Below are 16253 nucleotides of genomic sequence, written 5' to 3'. Positions count from 1 at the left end.
GTTTCCACCACCGCGTAAGCCGAGCCCGCCACTTCCCATATCCCCCCTCAAAGCTTTCTCTTACACATCTCCCGATTCCACACCAGTTATTACATCTGAGAATTATATATGCCACATAAAAGATCAGAATGACCCCATTATCTGGTATCTTGCAGAAAAAATTTCCGCCATTGCCGGATGACAAACGCATGGAATTCCTAACTCATTCTCTGAAACGGCCCCTTTCATCTACAATCACTAAAGGTGGGTTCAGACGAAAGGACCGGAGCGCGAATGGTCCGCGCGCGGCAGCATGGATCTGGTGCCACGTGACCACGCGTCCGCGCGTCGATCCGGCCGTCGAGCGTTCACACGAAGCCAGCGGACCATCCGCGTGTACCCTCCTCCCCATCGATGGCGGCGCGCTGCCGAAAACCTTTTTATCGAGAGTTTCAACATGGACGCCGAGCGAAACCGTCGTCTCGCTGCTTTGGCTGTTCTACGTGAAGTGTGCGAGGATGACGAGGAAGCGAAAAAGCGTTCATATATTGCAAGGGTTCTTTATTGCAAGCATCGTCAATATTTTATATCGATGGGCAGCTCTCAACGAGCACTAAAAACGTGACTGTCGCTCATCACTGAGCGCTTTTTCGCTACTTCACTCATAATAAGCACTAGAAACCGAGTAAAGCTACAACTTTGGCACACGTCCACAAGCACACACACACACACACACACACACACACACACACACACACACACACACACACACACACACACACACACACACACACACACACACACACACACACACACACACACACACACACACACACACACACACACACACACACACACACACACACACACACACACACACACACACACACACACACACACACACACACACACACACACACACACACACACACACACACACACACACACACACACACACACACACACACACACACACACACACACACACACACACACACACACACACACACACACACACACACACACACACACACACACACACACACACACACACACACACACACACACACACACACACACACACACACACACACACACACACACACACACACACACACACACACACACACACACACACACACACACACACACACACACACACACACACACACACACACACACACACACACACACACACACACACACACACACACACACACACACACACACACACACACACACACACACACACACACACACACACACACACACACACACACACACACACACACACACACACACACACACACACACACACACACACACACACACACACACACACACACACACACAAAACGATGGACTGCAGCGAACACAGAGCGAACGACGCAGCGCATGCACAACAAACAATGCGCAGCTCGAACTGAATACGAGACGAAAAGCGCGGGCGTAGCAACACGGAGTCAGCAGCGATAAAGCAAAAAGAGCAAAAACAATCTCGGTCCGCGGCGGCAACTGCGGCCTCCTCTTTCGTCCTCCCCCCGAGAAGCGTGCTGACGTAGCTTAAGAATGGATGTGAAGTATAACATGCAGATTGTGCAGTTGAATAGCAGAAACCTCAGTACCAATCGAACCCTCATTATCCAATGGCTCCTGAGTTTACCATTGCAGCCTCACGTCATTCGCATTCAAGAATCGCGTCCTCGTAAAGGTATTGTGGCTACCATGCGCTGCAGGCAGCTCATGACAGTGATTGTGCCACATCATTGAGCCCTTATAGTTGCCGGGATCTCCGATTTGAGGCCATCGACGTCCTGTTCCGTCTTGAACGTCACATCGTTGCATTTACACTGTATTCTGATCCTTCATATCGCCCTTTGTCCATTCTCAATTTTTATAACCCTCCCTACAGATTACACGCTTTTCAAACCACTGATGACTCTGACTCCTTGAAGGGTGGGGACTTTACTGCCCCGTAAATTATCTGGGGTTACCCATGCGTGCCCGGACGCAAGCATGACGCAAGTATCTCGTACCTTAAGAGTAACGCCGCATCACGGCAACTGACTGAAGTGATGTGTAGCGATGACTTCCGTTGCAAAGCGGGCAAACCGGCTGGCATCGTAAAAGTAGGCGGGGCGCTGCCATGGCGAACAAGGAGCATTGCTACTTGTGCTAGACAGTAGGCACGTCACGAGACACGTGACAATTTGTCCACTCTCCGGTCTATTGCATGGATAATTTAATTGGCTAATTGTAAAGGTGCCGGCATTGTACTTCACAATGGAGAGGTTGATGAATGACGGAAGTATGAACTTTCTTATCGGCCTTGGCTTTTCATATCCAGAAATTTCAGAAAACGTCTCTAAAACAGTTTTAGGCTTATTTCTTTTGCATTTTGTAATTGTACAACTGCACAATACCAGTAAAACAAGCTTCGAGAGAATTTCAAGAGTGCATACTAGATGCGAAGTGTCCTCTCCAATTCCTTCGAAAAACCTGGCGCTCAGCACAAAATTAAGATGCTCGGAAATTCTAGAATGACCCTCTGCGCCTAAAAAATGAAAATACACGACTCGATGAGAGGATCAAAGGAAGCTTACGATGGGAAAGTTATGTAAGCACATGTCTGCTTTGGCGCGGTAGGGTTGAAAGTCGAATGGCGCTTAATTATGGTAAGTTGTCAACTCGAGCTGTAGTAGTGTCAATGCCTCTATGTAGACTACTCTCGAGGTTCTCACGCACGCCTCCTACAGAATGACTACTGGCTGACCCACCACACAACTGCCAGACAGCGCGTGCCCATTTCAGGGCGGTCTTATCGTGATCGTGACGGAGGAATTGGTCGTCACACTATCGCAGTAATCTGTAAACAATTTGAGCGATGTTGTTTTCAGCTTTTGTACAACATGTTGTGCACTATTGGGTGTAAGATCTCGGTATTATCACCTGCGAGCTCAGATAACGTGTTCTCTCCTGTTTCGCGTTGTTTCGGAGAACGCTTCTCTACTTTCTTAAGATTATTCATGCAGTTTCTGTTTATCCTCTGCTGCTTGCTTTACTAGTGGAGCCTCAGCTGTGAGTAATCCACTGGATTTAGACCGACAGATAATAGGCGCAAAATCCTTTTCACCTCTTGGTAGATGGATTTCACCTCTTTGTTGAGAAATTTTCTGAAAGTCGGGAACAGCTACCTCCGTAACACATTCTAAAATTGTATAGAAGCGTACATCGCAGGTGCTCAGTTGGTGACTACTGCACCTATCTCCGGTAAATTCCAATCTCGAGGAGTTGAAACATTTCGACACGCAATCTTACCACCTTGAAAGGCCAGCCAAGTTATTTAGTCTCACATGCGTGACCTATACGTTGGCCTGTCTTTGGCCACCGTGAATACTCATACTTTTCAGTACCTTTAAGCAGACCTTATTATGGTTAAAAACAGTAGGTTGTCGAAATATTGAGCTCAGCTGTTCCTTTTGGTTTCGAAGTATTCTTCGTCGATGTATATAGTGTAAACCCCGACACGAGGAAGAAATCGAGCAGACATTCGACTTTGCAAGACATGCAATATAAGCGCCGTCGATAATACAAAAAGGGTTGTTTCGTACTTAATTAAAAAAAAATTGAACTCAAAAAAGTGTTTAAAAAGAAATGCATTGAAAAAATGCATTTGAAAAACTTTTGTGAGCAAACAATCTTTTTTCAATGCATTTTTTTTTCTTAAGATTGTTTGCTCGCAAAAGGTTTTCAAATAAAGGGAAGTGACTAAGGATGGGCGACGTCTCGTTTGGTGGGTTTACATATAGTGGTGAAAATAATGATACCTCTGATGATGTGAACTCTTGTTTCAGTCTGCGTGGTAGATGCTGAATCATATCGGTACCTTGGAGCGAGTCGTTCTATGGATGGACGCCGGAGAACGTGCGCAAAAAAATTTGTTTTGGCTTAACTTGTGGTTAAACACGGTGTCACGCGAGAGCAATCTGCACGCCTACGCTTAGGTTTGGCTTGAGAGTAGACATGGCTTTACTCTGAGTTTAAGGTTTCAGCCTTATTTATGACATAAGGGAATTACTTCACGTATGAGCGCCCCTTGCCTCTCGTCGTTGACCATTCTCATTCGGGTGTAGAAGACATCTAGTGGTATGACATCGTCTCTACGTCAAACTGCGGACCACATCGCAGTCACAACGTTCGAGCGAACCGTCTGACCTAGCAACTCGCTGTTGTCGTTCGCCTCTACCAACTACCGAGTTATATGTCTTCTTCTTCTGACAGACACGCGCTCTTCGAACAGGCAGGGAGGCATGACGAAATGGCGAGATCGTGGCCAGTTAGCTCTCGCTACAAAACTGTGAACTAAACAAGGATTGTTTCAAAGAGAAAGTAATCTAATTTTATTGTGAAGCTGTGTGAGTGGTTCCTGGATACATTAGGACCGGCACCAACAACTAGAGAAAATTGCCTCTTTCACTCGCACCCTCAATCATACAGTGGCTTTTCTCAGTTCAGTTCAGTCGTTCAGTCGTGTCCGACTCTTCGTGACCCTATTGACCATGTCACGCCACGCTTTCCGGTCTCTCACTATCTTCCTAACATCACATAACTTCATCTGCAGTGCCTCGAGGATGCCATCTAACCATCGCGTTCGCTGCCTACCCCTTCTCCGGCGACCCTCAACCTTTCCCAACATCAAATCTTTCTCCAGCGACTCCTCTCTTCTCATCAGATGACCAAAGTAGCTGAGCTTTAACTTTAGAATTTGACCCTCCAATGAGCAGTCAGGGTTTATGGTCGACAATATTGACTGATTTGATCTTCTGGCAGTCCAAGGAACTCTCAAGAGTCTTAATGCAAGTGCAGCTGCGTAGCAGCTGGGTATTCTGAGCCTTGTTGACGTCGTTCGATGTCTAGGAATAGCATATTTGTAACATTTCCTTTATGTTTTAAGCTTTTTTTTTCCTTTAAGAATTTTTCTCCTTTAACATTTAAGCAGAACGTCGCAGCGGTAAAGCGTAAAAACCTCCTAGACTGGGAATATGCATCTTGTCACTTCATTTGTTTTCTGTATATACTTTCTTCCTTTTACAGCTGCCTCGCAGCAAGAAATTCAAGGCGCTTGTTGGGTTTTTGCGCATTCTGGAAACCTGTGATTTCTTTTTGTTTGCGACTCGAATTATAGAACTCACCTGTTGGAACCGGTTCTTCTACAAAGCCTATCCTACTCATTATAGTCTGGCTCAGTGTTTTATGTCGCATAGGAAAAAAGAATTGTGGCTCCGTATATATCATACGTTGTGGAAAAACACATGTTAATATTGACAAGCCTAAATGCTATGCAGCCAGAAACACTATAGGAAAGAATATATTTCAGTATACGAATGCAATTTCTGATCACGGGAGATGAAACAGCGGAAGGAACGCTGGTTTATCACGAGTGGACACTGAACTCCGATGAAGGGAAAACATAACTCTGTGTGGCAGGGTTTCAGGGTCTGGAGGGGGCAGCGGCTGAGAAGGATTTAAAGGCAGAAACTGCCTTTGTTAAGTAATTTACTGCAACGTCGTGGCAATAGGCCGGCAGTGTTTGCTGAAAAGGCTAGCTCTATGAATGAGTATATATTCTTACAATCTCTATCAAAAGGTCGCCCTCTGTTTAACGAAATGTGCGGCTCCCTTTTGCTGTTTATAGAATTATTAATTTTATTCATGTGTGCTTGCAGATTGTGCTGCTGTAAAATTTATTCCTTGATTTTTAGTGCACAATTACCTTGCACAGATTCCATATGGTAAAAGTTACAAGTGGACCTGATGGTAACTGTAACCGAGGGATTTTTTCAAATATGGCTCCAAGGGGTTTTCAATTCAGAGACCAGGGAGCAGCAACAGAGGACGATGCGTTCATAATTTTGGCCTACCCAGTCTTCTTTGTTCTCGGCACTACCAGCAAAGCTCTGTGTTGAGTCAGCCCGTTGGGCGTAGCCCCCAATCTATCGCTGACACCTCGTGTACACAGCCCCTCCCGTCCGCTATCTCTGCATCCTCTTGAGCATCAAAAGGGCCCTGCCCCCCGCACACACATCTGCCAACATCTGTACGCCTCCCCCAGCCCTGTCTGTCCCTAGCTGTGTCTTTCCGCGTATCACAACGCGACACTTAAAAACGAATGAACTTTGTTTCTGGGATCCTTTGGTTCCCTATTTTGCATGTGCGCCGGTCGCTCATATGTAAAAAGGTTATGCATGAAGACCTCTGTTACGGAAGAACGGATGATATATATGTCTGAATTGGTGGCTAGTCTCTATTGTGTATTGAGCTGCTGCTTACAGCCTTGCTTGACAGTTATGGCGTAAAACAAACAGTAGTATATACAGCGAGAGTTCTCATGGTGCAAACCTCGGCAGGACTCTCATTGCATACAGAATTTTCCCCCTGTTCTTAAAGCTGAAGAGCTACCTCTAAATTACATGGGCAGTACATAAAAGATAAATTTTAGGCCAGGATGCAAAAATTAGTTGACAATATGCTTCGTTCCTGCACCTCACCGCGACACTTTAGGTTAGCACAGTGTCGGCCCACGTGACTTTAGCGAATTCTTTATGCTGTCAAACGCTAGGTCCCTACCACGCAAATGACTCCACAACCTTTTTTTTGAACTAAGTATTTGCACATGGGACTAAAAATAAGACTTTTTTCCTCGCTCCTTGGCGGAGGTCTTTGCGGCCATTGTTGTGATTTGTTGATTTGTAGAAACGTTTCCGCTCTCCGTTGGCGTTTCCTCTCAGCCTTCTACCTGCGGCTCTAAATCCGGCGTGCTTAACGGCATGGTACCATCACGCAGGTATGGATTGTACACTGAACTCTGGTTCCAGTGAACAAAAATGCAGCTTATTGACCCGACCGCGTTTAAAATTCCGTTTCGCAGCTGAAAATACGATGCTGTCGGCATTTTCATTCCACCAGGCAGTATTGGGTCACGTCATTGCCAACTACCTGTTAGAAGCACTGCTCGTAATGTTTTGCTCATAGCGCTGAAAACAACGCTGACGCCGGCATCAGAATGCATTGTACTCGGCCAACGTCCGTGTTATCGAACACGCTATACTCCGGTTAGAAATCGCGTTCAAACGTGGAACTCTGAATCTTTCTCTAAGTGCAAGAATAGCATACAAACAGATGTAGCTGAACACCAACACTTGTGAGAAAGTGCCCTTAGTGAACGTACATTTGACTCCATTATCATATTTCGCTTTGTAGAGTTCTAGTAACTTGCCACCTTGGGTCAGTGATTACGATTAAAGTCTGCTAATTTCAAGAAGGCGTGTTCATTTCCAGTTGAGGCGGTCGCGTTTTGAAGGAGGTGAAGTACTAGACGCCCGTGTACTCTGCGATATCAATGAACACGAGCGATCACAGGTGGTGGAAAAAGTTCTAGATCCTTCCTCTCATTTCAATGCGCTTGGGATGTTAAACGTTGTGAACGAAACAAGAAACCAAACTAACACGAAGCGCACCAAACTCAGACAACGCTGTGAAAAAAATAAGTAAATAGATGATTACAAAAAAGCAAGGGGAAATATATTTACAATGTAGAGCCGATTAGGCTTAAATACATGAAATAATTCGAAGCCATTAGGGCGACCGAACGCAGATATGCCGGCCGATGCGTGCAATATCATTACGCGTCTGTTTGCGCTTCGTCGAAATGAAAGCAAAATGAACATATGTCAAGTTCACTGAACTGAAACCCGTACAGAGTGAGAATTCCAGAACTCTTACGTACAAGGCTTCGCAGTAGGGGACAGAATCGATATGATGAATGTTTTTACTGCGAGGCCTATATTGTGTTTCACTCAGACCTGGTAACACATACCCCGACGACAACTTAGCATTGCAAGAGATATTGATGAAATACTCGGCCCGTCCAGATGTGCGCCGAAAACAACCGACTTAAATTCTGTGTATTTGTTGCAACCTGCTGTATTTAGTAGAGACTAAGTGTACTTTATATTTTCAGCTCTAGAGCGAAAAAGAATGTTTGCGAATTTCTTTATTTTATTTCTAAACAGAGTGTAGGAACATGAGTGTAATGTGCTTTCGTTGCATGGCGATGGTGATGCACATGGTAGTTTGCTACTCAGTTTTGTGTTCAACATTTATATAATATTAACTTGATGCTTAAAATGACATGCTGATAGGAAACAAAAAAACATTGGTGCCATTGATTTATATCCCTCGGATACGTGACTTTATTATCTCCCTCTGCGTGTATGCAAGCTCGTCGGTTCTAGGATCGACTACAAGAGGGAACTGGTATTTGTCTTTCTCGGGAACGCGTAGCGCTAAACAAAGGCACACTGTCGCGGTGCGCTAGCGTTGTCTCCTCTCGCATTTTCTTCTTCGTTTGCAGTCTAGCGTCATCCGCATTTTTTACAATATGTGGCGCCTCTGAGAAGTGACGAAAGTTAAGCTGTTAGCTACTATATAGTTGTAAACACCTTTGTGGGAGAAGCAACGGGATCCGGTAATGAGAACAGCTAACTGCGCCATAGAAATGCCAAAGGGTGTTTGCGATAGCTACCGCCATCTGTCGCATGCGCCTCTCCCTGACATGAGATACGCACGGGCAGTTTGAGGCTGGAAGTGTGTTTTGGGCGCAGTGGAATTGGAAAAGGAGTGGGGTGCAGGCGCCTAGCGGCTGCGTGAAGAAAAAAAGCTGCTTAATCCTTCTCAATCCAGATGAAGTGATAGATTAGTCTTAGTTTGTTTTCTGTCACTCATCGTATTCATCACTATAGCTGCTGTCATCATTATAAAGTTAATGCACCTTCATTGTCATCGCTACTACCATCAGTCTCATTATCCCTAAGTGCGACGAAATCATCAACGCTGCTACCATCGCAAATGACTATCATTATCACTAACTACATCGTCATTGTCATCGCTACCATCATCCCCACGCTTGGCAAGACGAATTATAATTGGTTTCTAACGGTCTGGCGTGCAGTATCGGTTTGTGGCCTCGGCTGGTGATCGGAGGGAGAGTGGTTTGAATCGCGGAGGAGACAGTTTTTTTTTCTTGTGGTGTCAGTATGGTTCCTGCTTATAGGCTTATAGCCACATTTCCAATCAACCGTAAATGGTGGTGTGATATCATAACGGTCGCGCATGATCGTTACTTATATCCACACGTTACCCTATTGGTATTTGAAGGTCACACATGAACCGTTGCTGGCCTTGGCCCGAGTGAGATAATTAAACTTTGGCTTCAAAACAGATTTCGATCTATCAACAGTGTGGAACCCCCGCTTTCTCATTTCCTCCCTCGCTGTCTTTCCCAATCTAAAAAAAATATTTCGCTTTTATACTGCCACTGAATGCAACCCAAAAAGAAGCACGCACGCAGGAAGCACGGCAAAAAAATTAAATTGCTTTTAACTGCATTCTGTCAATGTTGTTACACCACAACATTTGGTGTCACACTCCTACTTTTTTCTCTACATTTTAATGGCTTTTTTTCATTCAAAAGCGCCTGATAACGGAATCTTATGATAATATATACCTAGGTACAATTGTAAATATTTTGCTCGTTAAAGACATACACGAGAAAGTTTTTCGGAATACGTACAAATTGCGCTCTTGAACATATGAAACCGTAGCGATAGTTCATTACTCTAGAGAAAGTACAAAATTAAGATTTTTTACAGCATTGTTTTTCATGTTCATAAAATTTCTTCTATATCAGACATGTCGTCGGTGTTATGTCGAAAGAACCAACGGATGCTTCCATCACTTTTCGTACGAATAAATGCTCTCTTAACAGGAAATGAGTATACACAAGTCAACTCCCACTAGCCGTTTCCACCTGTTCAGTTAAGCTACCGCCTAATATGACAGAAACATTGCCGAAATATTTCGTGCGGCTTACTAATCAAAGCTTTAATTTCACTCCTCTCTCTCTTCAAAAAGCTGGCATATTCAAGCGCTATAGGCAAATGATAATGATATTAATAATCGGCAGGCGCAGACAACTCGGGCTTCACCATTGAGATGAGAGGATGAGATCGGAATGCAGCCTCCTAGGACCCTTGGATACTGTGACAGGCAAGCTACCCTTGAAGCATGCACGCACATCTATACGGTGTTAACCTTAGGCTTTAGATTTATGTCGCTACTCGCAACTCGGGCAGGACAGCATCCATCCCGGTCCTCCTCATGACCGTGCCTGTGATATATGCATGGTAGTCGGAAGGTGCCATAAGCCGGGCACTGATTGGTTGGCGGTTTGTGTGACGTCAGCTGTCTTAAAGTCAATTGACTTTGTGCTTGTTTGCATTATACGTGTATGTGACGTCAGCAGTGCGTGATGAAGCGTGTGAATATTGTCTGCTTTAAAATAAGTAGCGCGCCCTGTTTTTTTTCAGTTTTTTCAGGCTGAAATATACCGTGCCAAATGACGAGAAAAGCAGCGGGAAAGAAGAAAACGACATCATGTACATCTACTACCTACTAATATAAACACCCTCAAACTTCTGCTCTCGAACGTTTTGGTAGGCGTAGACACGTTAAACTACGACAACGGTTTGTCCGGTCGCCACCGCGATGGTGGCCAAGAAAGCGGGATTAGAAACTTTCGCTGCTAGCAGCTGCCGGCAGTGGCTCGTGATATTGTTACGTTAGGCGATGCATGCGCTGAATGAGCTTAAGAAGACAAAAGAAGAGCTCGGTAGTTTTGGCGAAGACGACGACGACGTTTGAGCAGTGTCGGCTGGTGCCTGCAGGAAAGACCTGTGTTCTGAAAGCCTTGTCTCCCGTCTCCGCTCTCTGCAACCATAAGCTGAACTACCACCGTAACGTCTTGGTGGAGGTACTGGGTAGTTCAGCTTGTGGTTGCACACTCACGAAGCTAAACAACGCAAACTGACGGAAAGGATTTTAAGGTTGTATCACTGGCCTTTGGCTAAAATTAAAGATATAAATGAGCGACTACCTCAAATTAACTTTGTTTTAAGGTGAAAATTTTGTTCTCGTTCACTAAGAGCAGACACGGCCATTCTGAACAATTATTTATACGATAGTATCGGTGTTTCATGTTTATCAACACACACGCCGCCAGGAAAACCTTCAGTGCATTCTTTTTTTCAGGTGTTCACAAGAACAACTGTGAGAGATAGTGCGCTTTTTCCTTCCTGATAACCAATTGTTACTTTTATTGTTATTATTATTATTATTATTATTATTACTACTACTATTATTATTACTATTATTATTATTATTATTATTATTATTTTCCTTCGTAAGCGCCTCATAATGGGCGCCTTACTCTAAATATATTTTTTGCTAACTATTCTAACGTGATCTTCCAACCTGACAGCCTTAAAATAGGGTTAACACAGTGCTGTCACCGCACCTGTATGATTACGTTCCATGTGACATTCACTGTAACACACCACGTCGCTAACTCTGCGCTATGGTGAAGGGTAGCGATGGCTAAGAAGATGGAGAACACCTCAGTAATCTGCGATTTGCTGATGACATTGTCTTGCTAAGCAACTCGGGGGATGAACTACAAATAAGGATTGATGACCTAGACAGGAAAAGTCGAAAGGTAGGCTTGAGAATCAATATGCAGAAGACTAAGGTAATGTTCAACAGCCTCGGGAAGGAACAGCAGTTTGCACTAGGTAGCGAAGTACCGGATGTAGTAGGCGAATATGTCTACTTAGGGCAGGTAGTAACCGCAGATCCGGACTATGAAAAGGAATTAACAAGAAGAATAAGATTGGGATGGAGCGCATTTGGAAAGCACTCGCAGATTACGGCTAGCAGCTTACCGGTATCGCTCAAGAGGAAAGTATACAGCGGTTGCATCTTACCTGCACTCACCTATGGGGCTGAAACGTGGAGGCTAACCAAGAGAGTTCTACTCAAGTTGAGGACAACCCAGAGGGCTATGGAACACAAAATGGTAAGGGTAACATTAAGAGATAGGAAGCGTGCAGAGTGGGTCAGAGAATTAACTCAAGTTACCGACATTCTAGTGGAAATTAAGAAGAAAATGACATGGGCAGGACATGTAGTGCGAAGAGAGGATAACCGATGGTCGCTTAGGGTAACAAACTAGATTCCAAGGGAAGGAAAGCGTAGCAGGAGACGGCAGAAGGTTAGGTGGGCGGATGAGGTTAAGAAGATCGCAGGGGTCAAGTGGATGCAGCTAGCACAGAACCGGGTTAAGTGAAGAAATATGGGAGACGCCTTCGCCCTGCAGTGGGTATAGTCAGGCTGATGATGATGATGATGATAAATGCTTAAGAACTGGAGACCCGTCGCTGTAGTTCAGTTGCTAGAGCAGCGAAAGCAAAACTTGAAGGTTTTGGGTTTAGATTCCACTGGTGATATGCGGTTGCTATTTTTATTGCGTAAGCAATACTGGCGCCAGGTTTCGAGTCGTCGCGTATACCCGGCGGACGTCACGCTTGACTTCGAGCCGCAGCTGCGTCGACACCGTAGTAGTAGTAGTAGTAGTAGTAGTAGTAGTAGTAGTAGTAGTAGTAGCAGTAGCAGTAGCAGTAGCAGTAGCAGTAGCAGTAGCAGTAGCAGCAGCAGTAGCAGTAGCAGCAGCAGTAGCAGCAGTAGCAGCAGTAGCAGCAGTAGCAGCAGTAGCAGTAGTAGCAGTAGTAGCAGTAGTAGCAGTAGTAGTAGTAGAAAACGTTTATTAGCCAGGAAAATAAAAGACTCGAGGAAAAATTACAATGGTTTATGTTTTCATTTTAAAACTCCACAGCCCTTGGCTGTTGCTCTAGCCTGTGCAACGAGTGCGCGCTGCAGTTCAAGCTCCTAGCTGAGCAGAGAGGTCTCCCATTGCTCCTTCGTTTTATGTGTTCTGATGTCCGGGGGTTTCGGGCCCTTGCATCCCCCTGTGATGTGGTATGTGTCGGGTCTATTGTCGCACCATGGACATTCACCTTTATGGCGGTCGGGAAAAGGTATGCTGTGTTTGTGGAGATTGGGGAATGTATCTGTCTGGAGTTGCCTTCAGTCCAGAGCTTCCTCAGCATTTAGCTTCTTGTGTGGAGGGGGAAAATGCTGTCGTTGCTGTCTCAGGAAGGAGTCGTGTGTTGTAAGTGGCGGAAACTTCGGGAAGAGAATTTGAATTGGCGTTGGAGCCTGCTCGGTTGGTATGTTCTCGAGCTAGTGCGTCCGTGACCTCTTGGCCCTCTAATCCCGCGTGACCAGGCCCCCACGTGATCTGATGTTTTAGGGAGGAATGGGCGCTCAGAGAGTTGGTGGTTAAGCCTAAAAGTTTCTTGGGTATACTCTTCCTGCAAGTAGGAGCCAACAGGCTGCACCGGAACCGCGCCGTAACGGAAGGGAGGAAGAGGGAAGTGTTAGCATTAGAACGAAAGCTGGCGTACCGCTCTTTCCCATCCTTTCGCACATCGCACTCCTGGAGTTACCCGAATCGCATTCTCTCAACGCATGCGATGCAAGCAAAGTCCGATGTTGCATGCGCGCGTCGAAATCCGGGCACGTGCGCCAAAGCGGTGGTCGGGACGCACCACTCAGGGTCTAAGGGGCGGACGGCCGCCGTCCAGGGTAAGGAATTTCGCAGTAATAAAAAGACAATCGCTAACAGGAGTGAACGTGGAAAGAGAGAAATAGGAGTTCGCGTCGTGGTAAATCAGTTGCTATGCCGTCTTACAAGGAGAAGCACCGGCGATGCTACATTACATGCCGACCCTTAAGCGCAAAATTGCATTATTGCTTGCGCAACTTACCAGGTTTAACCACAGCTAAACTACTGCCAATTTTTCGTTTAGTTTTCAAGCAGTTATTTGCACAATTACATATTATTTCAAAATTTTCATTACATACAACTTACTCCCTTCATTTTTATTTTTGTCAATTCGCTGTCGGCTTTCCTCGGGCACTTTTCTGTTTCACATTGATTAAAATTCCTTTCAGTGTCTGGCAGACTGTCTACTGCACATTCGATGCTCTATTTTATTTAGTTTGCTCATTGGGTGTTCCACTTGGAAAAATTCACATATATATTTCAAAGCAATCCTTTGTATTTATGTGGGTGTAGGATGACGACTGCAAGTGAAAAAAAAGCGACAAAACACGCAGCGAGGGCGAGGTATTGTATTATAATACATTTGGGTTTAGCGTTATCTCCGATTTATGATGACCAGATAGCAACTTCGCGCTTTTGCATAGGATGCCGGTTGCTGGTGTTAGTTCCTCATGACTTCAGAATTCCATGGCCAAGATTGATTGGCTAAGGATTGGCTAAGGAGCTCTACCTATCGATCAAAATACTAGCGCATTAGCCGAGAGCGCTATTATCTTTTTGCTATTCTTCCTTTATGTATAATAGCGCTCTCGGCTAATGCGCTAGTATTTTGATCGATAGGTAGAGCTCCTTAGCCTGAGTTAATGGTAATGGTTCTTAAAGCTGTTTTAAGAAAATGTCGTAGTGCAGACGGCTCAAAGCGTGCCCTATGGAGACAACTCCAAGGCAGAAGGCGTATAATGAACGTGTTAAATTGATCCACAGTGCCGGAGAAGCCCAGCTGTATTCCCATGTGCACCCGATTCCTCCTGGCCTGGTGCTTGGTTATGAAAAGTGAAACGGGTGAAAATAAGAGGCATTTGTCCACAATAAAGGCAGACGGACAGATTTCAGCACCATGCGTAATTAGCTATCGACGCGAAGCTTCTCTAAAGCTCCTTTCTCGGTGCCATTTTGGCTTCCTTGTTGAAATTTACTTCAACCACAAAACTATGACGCGAACTTCAGGTGATCAAGGTTACTGCAGCCTTCACGTATTACAGCATCCACAACCGATGCCGTTTCGGAGTCAAACTTTCATACCATCTGCAATACCAGGAACGCGATGCATGACGGCCCAAGTACTATTTACCTAGGCCTCCGTTGATGATACTTTTGTCTTGATTTTAACCTTGCATATTAAGAACTAAAGAAGTAATTGTGGAGCTGAAATATATTTCCCTCGTAGCGGTAGAGCAGTGTTTAGGACGCTAGACTGCTGCACCAAAGGACATGGGATGGAATTCTCGCCGCGGCGGCCACTTTTCGATGGAGGTGAAAAAGAAGCCCCCCGTGCGCTGTACGATGTCAGTGCAGAATAAAAAAACCCAGGTGATCGATATTTCCGACGCCCTCCACTACGGCGCGTGATAGCCCAAGTCGCTTTGGGATGTAAAACCCGTAAACCAAACTAAATTAATTCAAAAATAACCAACACATATCTACTCATGAACAATCTAGTGAACTGCTAAATACTTTTGCATGTTGTCAGTTAGTCCAGTAAAGTCTGAATCTTGTATTGAGCGCGTTGGAGAACTCAGCTGCACTGGTAATAACGCTGGTGCAAATGCGTTCTAGAATAGGGCACAGAACGAAGCCGAAAGTTGAAAGCCTTGACGAACAGATGATTTTGGCTGTGTGGTTTTGGTTAATTCTTGATCAAAAAGTATACTTGTAAGGTGTATGCGAGTGCTGAAAGGAAATCCGAATGCCCCTCATCCAAACGACACCAGTAATCGCGTGCCCTTCGAGCGCGCGCAAAGAAAACAGGACAAAATGATCAAACTCTTTACAAGGTCAGTGTGTATAAAAAGGTACTTGGCTATTCTGGAAAGATACTGTATCTATACCAAAGGATCAATATGGATAATGTCTGCAGTACTACGGTACCTGACGCCACAGACTTGATGCGCTCGAGCCTATTAAGTGCATGAAAAAATGCCGCAGATACCTCTTCCTGAACAGCTTTGAATCGATTAATTATCAACCCATTTTAGAATTCACATGATGTACGCAGAATGAAAAGTAGAAGGCAGGATCGCGACATCACGATGTGTTTAGAAACATCCATCAAACCAACACAAGGCGTGGAGAAAATGTTTTTGGAGCGTTATTTGATTTTATTTGTTTTTCACATCATTATGTTCACACTGTCAAAGAGGCCAAAGAAAAAAGCTACTCGATTAAAGCTTGAACTACATCTTGGCCCCTTCGACATTGACGGAGATTTTCAAGGTAGTTTAGAACAACAAAAACTACAAATAACAGCATGTTATTTTTAACAATGACGTGGTGAAAAGTACACTATACAATTAAAATATCTCCTTCTATACATAAACACTGTCATCAACCAAAAGGAAAAAGTTACAACAGGGCATTTTGTTTACTAAATGCGAAAGAGGTAATAAATGCTTTCAGGAAGCAATAATGTTCTTTT

The sequence above is a fragment of the Amblyomma maculatum genome, chromosome 10, assembly GCF_055883805.1.
Source record: "Amblyomma maculatum isolate TAMU_Amacu chromosome 10, ASM5588380v1, whole genome shotgun sequence".
NCBI classification, from domain to species: Eukaryota; Metazoa; Arthropoda; class Arachnida; order Ixodida; family Ixodidae; genus Amblyomma; species Amblyomma maculatum.
This window is presented reverse-complemented; position numbering follows the sequence as displayed.